This window comes from Polypterus senegalus, chromosome 15 (genome assembly GCF_016835505.1).
Source record: "Polypterus senegalus isolate Bchr_013 chromosome 15, ASM1683550v1, whole genome shotgun sequence".
NCBI lineage: Eukaryota > Metazoa > Chordata > Cladistia > Polypteriformes > Polypteridae > Polypterus > Polypterus senegalus.
The window spans coordinates 131,449,137-131,466,025 of record NC_053168.1 but is presented as its reverse complement, the minus strand read 5'-3'; the positions used below and the strand labels follow the sequence as shown (position 1 = coordinate 131,466,025).

Sequence of the window (16,889 nt, the reverse complement as noted above, 5' to 3'; positions counted from 1 at the left end):
TGTATAAAGCCGCATCAGGGATGTGCATCTAAAAAAGAAAGGGAAACCACACTTGAACAAAAGCACTGCTTTGATGCTGGGTGCCGCCAGTTTGCAAAACTGAGCGGATTACTTGCGCACGCCAAGCATTTAGCTGGCATGAAAATGTGCGTGGCTCTACGCCAAGTTTAGGTTTTATACATTGTGATTTGAGCGTGGAAACGGGAGTATGCAACATTTTTGTGCGTACGCACTGTTTATACATGAGGCCCCAGGAGAGGAAACAAACAAAAAACCAGCAGGAATCAAAAAGTCAATGGAAAAGCAAGGAACGAATAAAAAAAAGCCAATACATAAGGGAAGAGTCTTAGTCAAAATGAAGCACAAGCTGTTGTGAATAAAGGCGCTATATAGCCCCCGACCCGGCACAGACTGACACAGAGGCACATGTAAAAACACAAAGGACTTTTATTTTTCTTCAGCTGGAGGGTACATCTTCCCCGTGAACCCACCAGCTGAAGAAAAATAAAACGGGGGTCTGCTGGAGGCTGCCACCAAGTGTCCCGGGGGAGGTACTGAGGAGTCCATGGCTGCTCCACCGGAAGATAAGTAGAAGTCCCGGCCGGGCATGGGACCAGGTCGCCCGGAACACTGTTAACCAATAGATTAATACATATTTTCCTTTCTTTCTGACAGTATTGTAGATCCAAAAAATTGGACAATGCTGCCCAGGTGACCTATGCCTATAAAGCCTATAAATTATTAATGACACCACAACAAGTGATACTTAAAGCCACGTTCCTGGCAATGACTTACTATGTCAAGGCAATGCATAACAAAATGGCAACACCCAGTGAAAAATGCAACATAGCAGCACCATGAATAAAAAACATACAACGATAATACATTTTGGCTCTGTCCCTAAAGTGCAAAACATAAACTGATAACACTATTGTGTTCTCTGTGACCTTAATAAGCATCAGCGACCCACAAAATACTACCAAAACAAAAATATATAGTTCTGGGACATGTAGCATAATGGTATAGAAGGTGTCAAAGGTATTTTAAGAAGCCTTTTCCTTGACATGTAAAATCGATGGAGATAATGTTTAGACGTTTTAGAGGTCAAGAATTTTATGGTTACTTATTTTTTTTTATTTTTGATATGCATTCTTCTGTGGTCCAATTTTGTTTTTATTATGGTCAATGTCATTCATTTAGTGACTGTGGATAAATCAACACAAAAAATGATGAAACCCTTGTGTTATTATTGTTAAAGATACCTCTTCTTTTAAATTCTGTTCTTTAACTTTGATTTATGTCTTGCGTTTTAGCTTAGGTTATGTGAAACATTCTTTTTATTGACTCGCTACATTTCTCAATCTACAATTTTGTTTCACTTTCTAACAAAGAAAGCTGTAGAACGAAAGTTGATAGCGCATGTAAGGCAAGAAATATCAGATCTAAAACATTTTAAAATTTGTAATGTAGCTAGTATAAACATATATATTGTCAGTCATGCTGTATATCTGGCCTACATCTATTTAATTCTTGGCCTTCTGGTGACAATCCTGACTTGTTATTACTATTACTGCCGTCCTGTTCAGTCAGTGCAGAAGGGATCATCCATCCATCCATCCATCCATTATCCAACCCGCTATATCCTAACACAGGGTCACAGGGGTCTGCTGGAGTCAAACCCAGCTAACACAGGGCACAAGGCAGGAAACAAACCCCGGGCAGGGCACCAGCCCACAGAAGGGATCAATTTTCTTATTTTATCTTTGATATGCACACTTCTGTTTTTGCTAATACAGCAACAATCAAGATAAAGTCATCTGATTGCAGTAGGCAGTAGTTAGAGGCATGAAAGTTTAACTCATGAGATAAGCAATCTTATCATTGGATCTTCAAAAAAAAAAAAAGGTTGAGGAGTGAAAGAGCAATTTGAAGTATTTTAAATCATGACTCCGCTTAATTTTTAAATGCTTTTACACTACCTTCATCTTAAGAAACATTAAGTTAAATATATAAAATTTACTGACATTAAAAATGAATATACTGTATATACAACACATGATTTAAGAGGAGTTTGCCTTATATTCTGCAGTAAAGACTATTATATTCAACCTAGTATCTATGGTAATCTAATACTGTATATTTAAAATCCAGATTATTTAACCACATGATTAATTTAGTAGCCATCAGGAAAGCCACATCTAATTGTGTACCTTGATGTATGCGCACCCTTATTATGCACATGTATCATAATCTTCTCTATACAGCTAGAAAAAACATGTTATTAAATTATGAACGCACTTTTTCTTCATAACCGTGCCAGTGTTGACTTACATTGCACATGCATTTTTAATTAGGCACCTTCAAAAGCTGCAAAACATAAGATTAGAGAAACACACATGCACATTATATTTACAATATACTCTATATAAACAATCACAAGTTTATATTTTAGCTGACGTAATCTCCCATAGTGTTTGAAAAGCATGTGCTTGCAAAATCCAATACAAAAAAGGTTAAAAAAAAAAAGCATTCTTAGATATTTAAGCTATGTTGTAAAGTCTTACACATTAACTCACAGAAAATTTTAGACATAAAAATAAAGAACATCATTTGGAAGTTTCTAATTGTTATTCCAAGCAAATAAAAATTATTATGCCTTTTTTATCTCTTCTGCAGTAGCACAGCTAAAACAAATACTGTATATTTTAAGGTGATGTTGCTAAATGATTAAACACCAGGTCGGTTCATTACCTTGCTTAACAAAACTTTTCCTAAAACCAAATAAATCAAAAATGCCTCTAAGATCCCTGCATATATAAATTACAGATCTCCTCAGTGGCAGCAATGATATTTTAAAAAGCTTGTGCAAGCTTATTGTAAATGTAATGGCAAAGCATTATTTTTGTAGGAGTAAATATAAATAAATACATAAATATTTGTTTAAAATATTTTTTAAATTTTTGCAAATGTTCAAAATATTATCAATAAGGAATACAATACAACCTTGTTCTCTTCAAACACTCCAAGGTACATTACATACGGGTAACTCTGTCTTTCAATTAAAATAAAACAATATTTACAATAGAGTAAGAAATATACATGATATATATATATATATATATATATAGTATAAATAGAAGCAAAGGTCTGTGATACAGTTTGTATATTTGTATCTAGAAATCCAAAAAGGGAGAAGATGATTCCAGTGGTTTTTATTACTAAGCTTTCAACTCCCACCAAGAGTAGATTAATAAATTGGGGTAGAAGTAGATTAAAAACAGGATAAAAAGTAGTTTAATATATATATATATATATATATATATATATATATATATATATATATATATATATATATATATATATATATATATATATATATATATATATATATATATATATATATATATATATATATATATATATATATATATATATATATATATATATATATATATATATATATATATATATATATATATATATATATATATCTCTCGAACAGGTTGAGACATTCCTGTAAATCATCTTGCATATATAAAGTATATCTTGTGAATAAATTGTTTCCGCCATTCAAATGTTAACATAATGTTGACTCACCCTCTGTGCGTGTGTGTGTGTATGTGTGTGTGTATAAATAAAAACTGGTCTGTGTGTGTATGTATGCGTCCAGTTTTTGGGACTAATCTGGCATATTAGTTTGTCTTTGGTCTGATTGTTTAGTTTCAATTTGCTTGCTCAGTCAAACACATGTTTTCACAGCAATAGGGACCTGTCTACCATTGGTGGCAGTCAAAAAATGGACACAAGGCAAGCAATGTGCCTCAAAATTACAGATTCTAAGAAGCAGTCTTTACAGGAATGCAATGATGAGAGCAAGCACCAGGCAAGAAAGGTCGAGACATATGAGGATAAAAAAGAAAGGTGTAGAACGAAACTTGATGGTACACATGAGGCAAGAAATATCAAATATAAAATATTTGTAAAATTGTAATGTAGCTAGTATAAACATATATATTGTCAGTCATGGAATTTTTGTAAGTGTCTCACGGGTAATGGTTTGGGATTATTCAGGTGGAAGGAGAAAACTGATGCATTAGAATTAATATGGTTTCATCATTTTGTCTAGAATGGAGGATAAGCCACTGGAGGACAACTGATATTACTTCCAGTATAATTGCCCAGATCTTCCACTCTCCACCATATGTCAATCATGCACCTTCTGGAAGTGAGTTTTCATTGCATAACTGGCTTTAGAAGCAGACTATGGCATCATTTTTCCTAACCAAATACTGTATATGCATATTTGTATAACATAAATACACACACAAAGTATATTTATATGTACATTTATACAATATACACACAAACATACACGCACACACACACACAAACAGGTATTGTACATATAAAAATAAATTGTATGTAATTTCTTTTATTAGGTTGCTCAACCCCAAATGACTAACACTGCTTAGGCAACTGCCAAAAAAAGCAACAATCTGCACATAATTCAGAATTCACACGGAAATAAAAGGGCACATTAGCTTTAGACTTTGTGCAGTTTTTCATTAAATGCTGTTAAATTACACAGGTAATTAAGAGTGCTGCTGCTGGTCCTTGAAACGATGGACAAGTTTATTCCGGATTTTCGCTCACCTGGAATAGCTTTGGCCCTAAGGAGATACAAACAGTCAAGTGGCTTTTAGGTTAACGTCACTTGCTATTTTTCACACATGCTGCTGCTGCTGCTGCTGCTGCTGGTGAGAAATAGAAATCATTTTGAAAATCAGCATATTAAATTTCCCAGTGCATTTTTAACAAGGTGTCAAATCCTGGCTTCTCACTTGAGAAGGAAGCACCTATTTAAAATGTTATAAACCATTGTTGTGTTCATTTTTCCCCCCTCTGTATAACAGCAGATGTAGGAGTTACCAAGGTCTCCTTTGTTGTAAAGGTTTTTGTATGCGCATTTTTCTAATATAAAAGACTTGGGTTTCACAGATGTTCACTTGTTGACTACTTGTATAGCAATTTTAATTGTTTTATGATGGTGCTCTTTATGGTGCTGTCTGGTGCTACATAAATATTGATTAATTGACTGACTGATTAACAAACACAATGTTATTAATTTCTTTATCTTCGTGTTTAGATATACCTCAGTATTGCAGCAAAATACAAAGACAATGCAATCCAGGAGCCTCACCTCAAGGTAGTGCCAATCATCTTACATAACAGTAAAAGTACTGATTACATGGAGATCCTGGACTCAGTTCTCATGCTGAACAGAATCCTTGAGGAGATAGTATTCTCTCTCCTTGGCCCATGTGAATCTCCATTTTTCTCCCCTCCTCCAATCACATGCATATTGGATGTGTTGCATGTTGATTAGCACATACAAGTAAAAGTTTCACTATACTCTGTACATTAGCAATAATGACTATATGACCCAATATTAGGCTGACTACTTACTAGAAACTGGTCTGTTATGAGACTGGGTGGGCATCTGAATGAGTGCACCAAATAATGGACTTGCGTCCTATACCGAGTTGGTTCCTGACATAATCTGTGTGCTTCTGTAGTGAACACAGTCTACTCCACCCTAAATAAATGATGGTTAAAAAAAATTAATAGATGAATGAAAAAAAAATAGTCAAACAAGAATTCCACAATGTGGAATGTCACAGTTTGCTTGAGTGGGTATTGTAAGTAGCTTTCAGTCCAGAATGTGGTCTTACCTGCCCTTCAAAGAGAACTCAAAGTGAGCTGCCCAAAAGTACTAATTCTGCTATAATCTTTGCAGAAAATCTGCCTTCTGTTGCATAATGTATTACATTTAGGAAGTAAAAATGATTTTAATATATAATGGGAGGTCTGAAACTTGAAAGTAAAACATAAAATGGATTTAGGAGGTCATAGTGGACACATTTCTATCTTCATACAGACTGTGTATAGAAAAAAGCTAACATAGTGTAAGGTTATATATCATAAGGTGTAGAGTACAATCCAAAGGAGGTTATGCATAAGTTATAAAACACACTAGTGAGGCCTCACCTGGAGTACTGTGTTCAGTTTTGGTCTCTATATTACAAAAAGACAGAGCAGTACTAGACAAAGTCTGCCAAAGTGTGACTAGGCTGACAGGCTGACACTGGGACTAAGAGGTATAAGCTATGAAGAGAGATTGAATGAGATGAACCTTTGGAGTCTCAAGTAGAAATGTCATGATAAAAATGTTAATAATTATGAAAGGAACTAGTATAGTAGATGCCAGTTGTTACTTTAAAATAATATCTGCAACAACATTTTAAAGCCAGATTTCACACAAATATTACAAAGTACTTCTTCACACAATGAAGTATAGACACATAGAATAAATCACTGCATAGTGGGGCGGACAGAAGGACTTTGGGGACTTTTAAAATCTCGACTTGATATTATTTTGGACAATTTAAGTGAATAGGTTGGACTGGTTCATTGGGCCAAATAGCCTGTTCCCATCACAACTTTACTAATTTTCACTAAATGAACTTTAAGGAGCATTACAATGTCTTTCACTACACATGTGGAGAATTACAACAAGTTAAATTAGTCTTGAGTTCTGTTATAGCGCCTTAAATTAGCATTTTGAAATATCTGGACACTGTAAATAAGTCAAGACATGCCCTTTCCCACTTGTGCTCCAGCCTGGTTTGATCTACCATATGGTGTAAAAGATCCCACATGGACAGAAAGTGAAAGTCATTAAAGTAAAACCTCATCATTTCTTCATTGGGTCTCATTGTAATATCTCCCAACAGACCAGACCATTTCTATACCTACTGCTCATACAGAAAGAAATACTTTCCATTCTTCAGGGCAAATCCTTTAATCTGAAAACCCACCTGACATGCTGGTAAACACACCCTCCTCTGAATTGTTGAACTAGTCCTTGTAAATCAAGTGTTTGCATATTTTATTGTTTACATTCAGAAATGTAGGAAGCAAAGAAATATCAATATACCAGTAACGGTGTACTGCACGAAAACGTGCAGTGAATACACTCGACTTAACCATACTCCGAGCCTGCACGCATCCTCCGCATGGCCGCCCTGCTGCCTGCTGCCGAGAGTTGATTCAACAATAAAAGAAAATAAAGATATAAAGGGTAATAATTTCAAAACTCTTCACTTTTAATATAAAGGTGTAGTACAGAGTTTCAGCATAGTATATGTGTACCAAATTTCAGACTACAGGTTGTTTGATTTTTGACCTTGACTTTCCTGGGTTGATCTTTGACCTGGGAGGTCAATCATCACCTGGAAACCAGACAGTAGAGGTCACATAGTATATGAGTACCAGATTTCATGTCAATAGGTCAAATGGTTTGCGAGCTGCAGGTGATTTAAAATCCTGGACAGACAAATGGACAGCCACGGTACTGTATTATATAAGAAGATGTTTTGTAATTACAAATGTGTTATCTGGAAGCAAAAAACTTGTCTGGATGCCTTATAGTAATATATTTATTTAGACATAGTTTTGTTCACCCTCCTTAAAAGTATATAGTAGTCCTTCTCAGGAAAGGGACATGTCTTACTTTTTGTTGTGCAAATAGTGCTTAAGAAAATATAATTTTTTGGAAATGTAATGTCATTGTTTGGAAACTTGTAAATGGGATTATCATAATAATAGTTGTGGATGAGAAGATGGTCTAAACCAGAAAACCAAAAAGGAAAACTGATCCTCAAGCTGGAACATTACAATAAAAAAAACAAGAGATTGGAAAATAAAAGAAAAAAAATCCTTTCCCTAAATTACTAAGTGATCATGAGCTGATCTTCAAGAGTTTTATCCAAAACTTGAAATGTAATGTTATTGCATCCCACCTTACATAAAAGCTGCATTGTGACAACACACATAGAGATGTCAAAAAAATACATGGCTGGCAATAAGCGTTGTTGCCACAAACATGGTGGTGACCACAAAACAAAATCCAAAATGGCACCAGAATGACATCATTGACAAAATGATAAAAAATGGGTTTTAATAATACAATAATAAATCTTTCTTAGCAGTCAAACACTAAAGCTCTATTCAGATGGGATTAGTTTTACACCAGGAGGCTGGGTAAAGTACTTATTACCGGAGGACATCTGTAATATCAGTTATTTCCAAATCACCAACGCCATTAACTTGTACAGGCTATTCATTCACATATCAGTGAAGATTTCAGAGCTTTTTACCATCTATAAAAAGTCCATAAAAAGTAACCCCAGGTTAAACTAGTCTCGCTTGAACTGAAGTGTCAGTACAGCATCATTTGAGCTATTCAAACAGGACTAAAACTACAGTGTTCCTTCAGTAATAATCACTTTTACCAGTGCCTAAAGTGGAAAAAAGAACTGTCACTTCTCCCTCTTCTCAGTGTTAAATAACCAGAGTTTTTTTTTTGTATCCTCTCAGAGGTATGAAGGTATGCCATTATGTTGAAAAGCCCAACGAGATGGGAGGTTATGGGGATCCCTTGAAGTTTGTGAATGAGCACATTGTTGTTATAAAAAAGGCTCGCTAATGTGGCCGAAACTAATGGTATGCACCTGTACACATGCATTATCTACCAGTACTCATAAGGCAAGAAATTGGGAAATGTAGATATGGATTATTGGTGCATACCTGCCCACTTCACACATTGACTTTATCGCATCTTCTGGTGTAAAACTAATCCCATCTGAATAGGGATTAAGACTCATAATATTTTAAGAGAAAACATTCAAGAAACTAGTCTAAAAATGATGTGGGGTATGGATACACACCTGACTGGCGGCCACAAGACTGCCCATGATGTGCAAAGATTATGTAAATGAGGCCTGAGACAGAAAATTGCTGGAAAAACCATGCAGTGTGACAGGGCCTTTAGCCTGTTAGAGCAGGACATGCCTGTTCTGTACAGGGATATGCATGGTTGCTCTTCTCTGCAATGATATTTCACATTACTATTATTATTGTACATTTAGCTGATGCTCTTTTTCAAAGTAACTTACTAAATCAGTTAATGTTACAAATATTTCCAGCTTTTTGAGCATTTGAAGCATAGGCAGGTTAAGTGTCTTTTTGAGGTTCACAACCATGAACTGAACCAGCAATCGTAGTGTTTTAAGCCTAATCTGGCTAATGCTTTCCTGCCTTTTTAATTCTTTCTGCAGATTGCCTGTGGAATAATAATTTGTTAATGTAAACTATTTTCAGAAATTCACATTCAATGGGTCAAAAATCCATGTAATCTTCACCATTACGTAGCAATCTATTTTTTTTACTTGCTAGTGAACACCTTTGTAGTATTCAAATGATAAGCTGAGATTCCTTAATACAACTCGCAAAGTCAAATGAAAATTGATTCACTCCACAAATAATGTAAAAAATAAGTAAAAAGATAAGTTTATTATTCTTTTACTTTATATCCTCTCTATGCAAAGTATTTAAACAGTGACAAGTTATAATATGTTAACCATCTTATTATTTCTCTTAATATTGTTTTCCACTTAAAATTATAAAAAGGATTTAAGAGTAAATGGAAATGAATGGATGGATGGATGGATGGATGGATGGATGGATAAGTAAAATATTAGGTACGGTTAATTTATTTTGACGCATTCAGGATGAAAAATAAAATATGCAAATCAATTAAACACTATGCCAGAAAAACTGAAGAGATTAGAAATTAGAGGTGGAAAAAATCCTCCTTCTAAAAGTGATTGTAGATTATCTTGTGATTATCTCTGTTCTGTCTACATGGGTTACATGTGGAGCTGAATGAAGACTTGGCTTATATCATCACCACACAAGATTGACTTTCTGGATGACAGCAAAATGGACTGTAGCTGGCTGATTGATTCAGTTCTGTGCGGAAAGGATGTCTGGCTACACATGTGAGAAGATGTTTCAGAACGGCATTTTTCAGAACCAGCCCTGCCTCCATACTGGTGAAATGGAATTCTTGTTACAATGAGTATTTCATTTTCAGGAATGAAAACCCATCTCTTCCATGTTTAAATTCCAAAGTTTAACATACTACCTTCTCCTGCATTAACTGATATGCAAATCATGCCTTGTACTGGTCTGCACTATATTTATTGATAACATTTTTGCATTTACTGTATTGTTTTATTTATGATACAACTGTACTGGGATTTTTCTTAGGTTTTTTTTCCACAAGGTTATAGGAACAAGTATTAAGAAAATAGAGGTAAGGATAACATCAGGTAAATTCTTTTGTGTTTTCGGTTAAATAACATGAAGCTATTTATCTTAATAAATTCTTGTTTTATCATGGCATTAGAGAGTGATGATCTGTTGTACATTGGTAAGACATGTATAACTAAGAATTTCATGTATTTGTATTTGACAATGCTACTACTACTGACACACAGTCCCGCTGTAATAAGTATTCATGGGGCTGTTTGAAATTACAGAAATATAGTTTAACAAGTCAGTGCAAAATGCACAAATTAATAGGTAAACATGACATATGAATGTGTGTTAAAACAAAAAATAAACCGAACTTTCCAAATAAACTACAATATATGCTAATTTATATCCACTTAGTAAATCAGGTCTAACTATTCTATCTCCCTTGTTACATCTTTATTGAAAGTGAATACAAATATAATCTCCCCTGAAGACAACACTAGGCTTTATATGAATCTCATTTAGATTCATTTTTATCTTCCTACACAAAATGCATTGCCATCTGGCTCATGTGCAAGAAGGATAAAGGCTTGTGAAGATCGAGGTCGCTTTCACTAACTGACTTTAATAATAAAGACTGACTACACTGTTCACCGGGGTAACTTAATTCAGTATCTGATTGTAGGCTGTGTCCAAAGATTGCAAGCAAGTTAACAGTATCTAATGATTATTTATCATTAGAATTCTCCCAGGAAATGTTAAATTCACTATAGTATATAATTTACCTATAATCAATGCACCTCCACAGTTTCAGCATTAATGAAATAAAGTACAGTACTGTTTACGATTAAAAAGAGGTATACAGGTTCAGAGCTAAAGAAGATTTAATTTAGGTGTATTACTTTAGAGGCTCCTTCCAAGATAAATTATGATTAGCAGAAAATGAAAAATGTTTGTATTTATGTAAAAAAAATACACATTTTTTTTTTTAACATAACCACAACTCATGTATTCCAGAGGACAGATGGAAATTGAATCAGGCCTCAAACCAACAGAGACATGCACTACAATGAGGATTAAGATACAAACAGAAAGTGGGGGAAAAGTCACGATGTCCCTTGTGTTGAATTGCTTGTCATTTAAAAACAAATCTATCATGAAAAAGACAATCCACAAAACAACACAAATAATTCCTATCATACAATTCCCTTTAGAAACAACAGATAAGCTCAAACTGAAGGAAGACTTCTTTATTTTGGAAACGCTAAGACATTTAATCTGGAGTGCATCTTTTCTCCCTATAGTTAAAGACAAAATAGCAATAACAATGATTTAAATGTATATAATAAATATGTACATAAGTTTCATTTCTTATACAATTCAAAATTCTGAAGCAACTTTTCTTTTTTTGCTTGATGCCAATGACCATATCTGTTTTGCTGCCTATAAAATAGATTCATACTCTTGGATAGTTTCACAATTTTTTGTTATACAACATTGAATAACAGTTGATTGAATCTGGCTTTTTTGACAGTATTCAACAGAAAAAGACACTTTACTGTCAAAGTGAAAACAGATTTCTGCAAAGTGGTCCAAAATTATTACAAATAATTTTATACATCTTAAAATTAAATACTTTCTTATACATCTTACCTAGGGCATGGGATCGCTGCAGGTGGAGCCTACCTAGGCAATCATTGAGTGAAAGACAGGGGCAACACTTGAACTGGTTATCAATCATCACAGATAATTACAAATATAAAACACAAAACAAATTGATCACAGAAGTATTCACCCCATTTGATACGGCACACTAAATCATCAGTTATGCAGCCAACTGGTTTTTGAAAATCCCAGAATTAGTTCAAAAAGATTCACATGTCTGGGGTTCCATTTGATGGTAGTTTAAACACAGTTCAATGTGGAAGGACCAACTTGTGCTGAGTCAGTATGATGGCCTAACCTACACAACGAAGACAAAAGAACATAGCAAGCAACAAACTGAAAAGCACCAGTCAGGGAACAGAGGCAAGAAAATATCCAAGTAACTGAATATTCAATTAAATCAATAATTAAGAAATAGAGAGTATGGCAGGCCTGGAAATCTGCCTAGAGCTGGCCATCCACAAAACTGATTCACTGAGCAGTAAGAAGATAAGTGAGGAAGGAAGCATGAGACCTATGAGAACTCTGAATGAGTTACAAGCTAAAGTGGGTGAGATTGGAAAGACTATACAGGTAACAACTGAGGCCTGGGTGCTTCACCAGTCACAGTGTTTTGGGAAAGTGGCAAAGAGGAAGCCACTGCTTAAAAAAACACACAGGATACTCTAAAGTCAGATGGAAGAAGGTTCTGTAGTCTGATGAGACCAGTATTGAGGTTTGTGACCATCAGACTGTACGCCATGTTTGAACACTGTATAAGGCTGTGAGGAAGTTCCTTTGCAGCACACCCTGGAAAGTTCATGAGGGCAGAGGGGAAATAAATGTAGCAAAATACAGGAAATGACATAAATCTGCATCTTGGGGGAAGATTTGTTTTATGGTAAGACAACAACACACGCATAAAGCCAAAGCTACATAGCAATGGCTTAAAACCATCCAGGAGTGGCCAAGTCACAGTTTAGATCTCAATCTAGTTGAAGATTTGTGGTTGCTTTTGATAAATTCTGTTCATTCACAATCACCACACAGTCTAACAGAGCTTGACCTGTTTTGCAAAGAAGAATTTGGAAAAATGTTACAGTCCAGACATGTAAAGCTAAAAAGTGGAAAAGAAATCTGTGACCACAGATTCAAGGGTGTCATAGCTGCCTCTGCTAAATACTGACTTGAAAGAGGTAAGTAATTACGTGATCAATTATTTTGTGTTTTGTATTTATCATTCATTACATCACTTTGCAGATATCTGTTTTCACTTCAACAATAAAGAGTCTCTGCTAATCTAAGTCAAAAAAGAACATTAAATCCACTGTGATTCAATGTTGTATAATAAAAAAAACTATGAAAACTTCACAACAACAACAACAGACCTGCCTGTGGATCATAAAGAGTAATGTGTCAAGTTAACAATATTGATAAAATAAAAGTCTATCCATGCTTTCTAAACCCACTTGTATAGTACAGGTTTGCAAAGAGCTGGAATTTCTCAAGGCAGAATCAGACAGAATGCCAGTCTTCCTTGCTATACTGGTGTTTCATATTTAATTTATATCAGCCCATTCTTACAGTTATCTATTAGCTTCTCACACTTTAATGAGGTTTTTGAATTTATCTATTACGCATTTGTTTTGATCATTTGTAACATTTTTGTACTTTTATATATTTATCATTTTTTGCCATTTGTTTATCCTATGAGTGCCGAAATTTGTTTATAGGTTACCAGATGTTTACAGCTAGTGAGATCATAGAGGCAATGGGATAAAAGGTCATCAGAGAGGTTACACCTCTGCATAAGACTCTGGATTATCACTCTTCTTCTTTGTGGTTAAAAATTCTAATTTAGTTTATACTTTAGTAATGACATTTTGCTCTACTTTTTGATTTTTGTTTCATGTCACGGTTTCAGTGTTTGAGATATTGAACTTCCAGTTACAATCTTTGATTGCCCTCCCAACTACATCTCTTCTCCTGATTTTTCGTTTGCATCTTGTGCTATTATTCCACCTAAGCGCAACACCAAAGTACATACACTCGCACACATCAATTCAGATTTTTCAGTGCATCTACCTACCTTTCTTTGGGGTGCAGATGAAGGCAAGACAGGACTGCATATACCCCTCCAATGGTTTCTTTGTCCCACTTCTATATGGACATGCTATCTGGGCTACCATAGCATCTAAACCAGTCCTTCCAGGCTCTGCAATAGCTTCTACTGATTGGTTGTCCAGACTCTTTGCAGTCCCACTCCTCACAGATCTGGTCCTAGTTATTTCTTTATATTCAGTGCATTTGTTACTACTGTTGTTTTGATTTTTATTTGTTGTTATTATTTATTTATTACTATCTATTTCAATGTATTACTATATATTCATATATCTGTTTTTTTATTTATTTATATACAGTATCTTTTTATAGTGTAGTACAGTTCTTTAATTGTCTTATACTTGTCCTGTGTTTAAATGTTGCACCGTGGTCCTGAGGAATGAATGGTATGACAATAAAGCCACTTAACTTGATCTGAAGATTCAGGTGGATAATCCAATCAGTGTCCAAATATTAAGGCAGCCATGCACTTACAATACCAAAATGGCATTCCAGAAATGCATATAATCACAATAATAAGGTGTTGTGAAATTGAGAGAAAACAATGATATATCACCTGGAAGTCAGCCTGAACACTAGAATCTAGAAATCACTTCAGAGTCATTTTATTACTTTTTCACTCTGTTCCTACCTTTCTGGCATGCATCTAAAAAGAAAAAAAAATTACATTATTGAATCACAGAGAAAAATGAGCTGAAAGGAAAGGGGGGATGTGTTACAAGTAATGGATACTAATTTTGATTTTACGCATCCATCCACTCCCAAAACATTTATGATCCTCAGTCACATTAAATTCTAAAATCATAAACACCTTTCACCTTTTTACCACTGTACACCTCTTGACAGGAGGAAGCTTAAATAGATTTGCCTGAGAAGTCTGCGTACTTGCCATTCAGCTCGAGTTGGATAACAAAAATATATTAGGTGCGACATTTATTGCAAATAATGCTCATAAACTTGTCAATAAAACTCATTTCTATTTTAATTTTGTGGCAATTATATACACTGCTCATTTATGTCTGTATATTTTAGTGCCGAGAGAGTGTGCCATCGTGATTTTTCTACCAGTTAATGACAAATATATTGCTTAAAAAATGCAAAACAGACTAAAATTAAATTGCTCAGCCCGCTGCCAGTCCCCTAAGAGGCAACAGATATTTCTAAGTATTAAAAAAAAAAAAAAGCATGTAAATTAAGGTTACTAAAACATGCTTTCAGCTAGCTCTGTAATATGGTAGCTATTCATCACCTGGACTCATAAAGCACTAGGTCCTGTCCTTAGCATATTCTAATGAAGCCTATCATGCAAATGAGGGTGACCTTTTCTGTGCATTTTGCAAGTTCACATTTATACCGAGAATATATATAGTTTGCCAATACAAACTAGCCAAAGCCTGTGTAATTACTGTAATCAATTAGCAGTCTGTATTCGACTTTGCTCATTTGCCGCTAATGTCAGCTGAGCCATTTCAAAAGGAGTTCCTTCCAAACATCATCTTTTATTTTATTTTTTGCTGAATACAGAAGACATGTGCCAAGCTATTCAACATAACATCATGGAGCAAACATCACCACTACAGGGATATTACGATAAATAAGCAAGGCTGTGAAGTCCATAATTGACAGGAGCTGTACAGTAAAGTTACGTATCCTTACAATGACTTTGAACTTCTCTGCTTGTAAAATTAAACATAAATATTTAAATATTTAAATGAAGCATGCTCTCCTGTGAAAAGGCTTGAAGAATATGAGGAAGATTAGGTAGAACTTAGGCACTCTTTCCAACGGATGAGTAAACAGGCCATACCCTCTGCACGGCAACAGTCTATTTTGTAGACAGTTATGGATAGGAAACATTACTAGAGCTGGTAATTAAAGTAAAAACTAATACTGTCTCTTGGATGGGGAATTTTGTACAGAGAAATCATTTATCACGGCTTACAGTCGCCACAACTGAAATGAATTATCCACCTATTTAGTCTGAAGCTGGAGAATTTCTAAGCTAACTAAAAGAGAGGACAGCTGGACATTTTTTTCCCTTTCTTCTTTTTCTTATAAACACAATTTACTCACTTGTTTTAAACCAAAGAAACAATAATTGTACCTAGGTATAAAATGTATACTCTGCAATATTTGCATTATATTCCCCTTATTAATGTATGCATTCAAATATTTTCACAAGGATGTTTTTATACAAGCAATCTGTACTAAAGAATTGCAAAGTAAATTTACTTGAAATTTAAAGAAAAAGTTTGGTATTTTCAAGTCAATTATTTCTTCACAAATGTGGTATATATTAATTTACCACAAGAAACAGAGTTCTAAAGTGAATTATATCTAACCTGTTCTTGTACTTTTAAAAGGAAGTGAAAGGTGCAGGGGTCCAAACGTGAATACAAAACCCTTAAATCTTACTGAATAGGTCCAATTTGAAGCAACACAGGTTTAGATTTAAGAAAATGAGCCTTCTGGGTTTCTGAGGAATACTAGTGACAAAAATGTAATAAATTTGTAATAAAACTGTTGGTACCATTTTCCTTGTGGTAAAAACATGCGTTTCCTGTTCGCTAGTTTGCTTACCCTACTGTTGTGGGTGGAGTTTTGACACTCACCTGAGTGCACCCCTAATGTTGGCACACATACTAAATCATACCAAAGCCTCCACTCAAAAAAATGTATTGTGTTGTTTTGCAAAGATATTGCTGCTGCCAGTATCATCATGCACATGTATGTTTTGGTACTCTAGTGGCAGTTAGTGAGGGTGAGAGTGAGGATGCATGTAGCATGCAATCAGGCAATGAGAACAGAAGTGACATTATAGTCATTACATTACATTACAGATATATTTAGTTTTGATCAGGTTTAAGTTTAGTTAGTTTTGTTCAAAAACATAGGTAGAGTGGTACCACAGAGCTGTCATTTCTGCCACACAGCGCCAGGGTCTCCATGGAGTCTGCACTTTC

At 34.7% G+C, this 16,889-nt stretch overlaps 1 protein-coding gene across 1 annotated transcript in view; it reads right to left on the bottom strand.

Moving 5' to 3' along the window:
* Positions 1-16,889, bottom strand: part of znf407 (zinc finger protein 407) — a 528,111-nt gene that overhangs the window by 330,922 nt on the left and 180,300 nt on the right. The gene's annotated exons all lie outside the window — the stretch shown is intronic.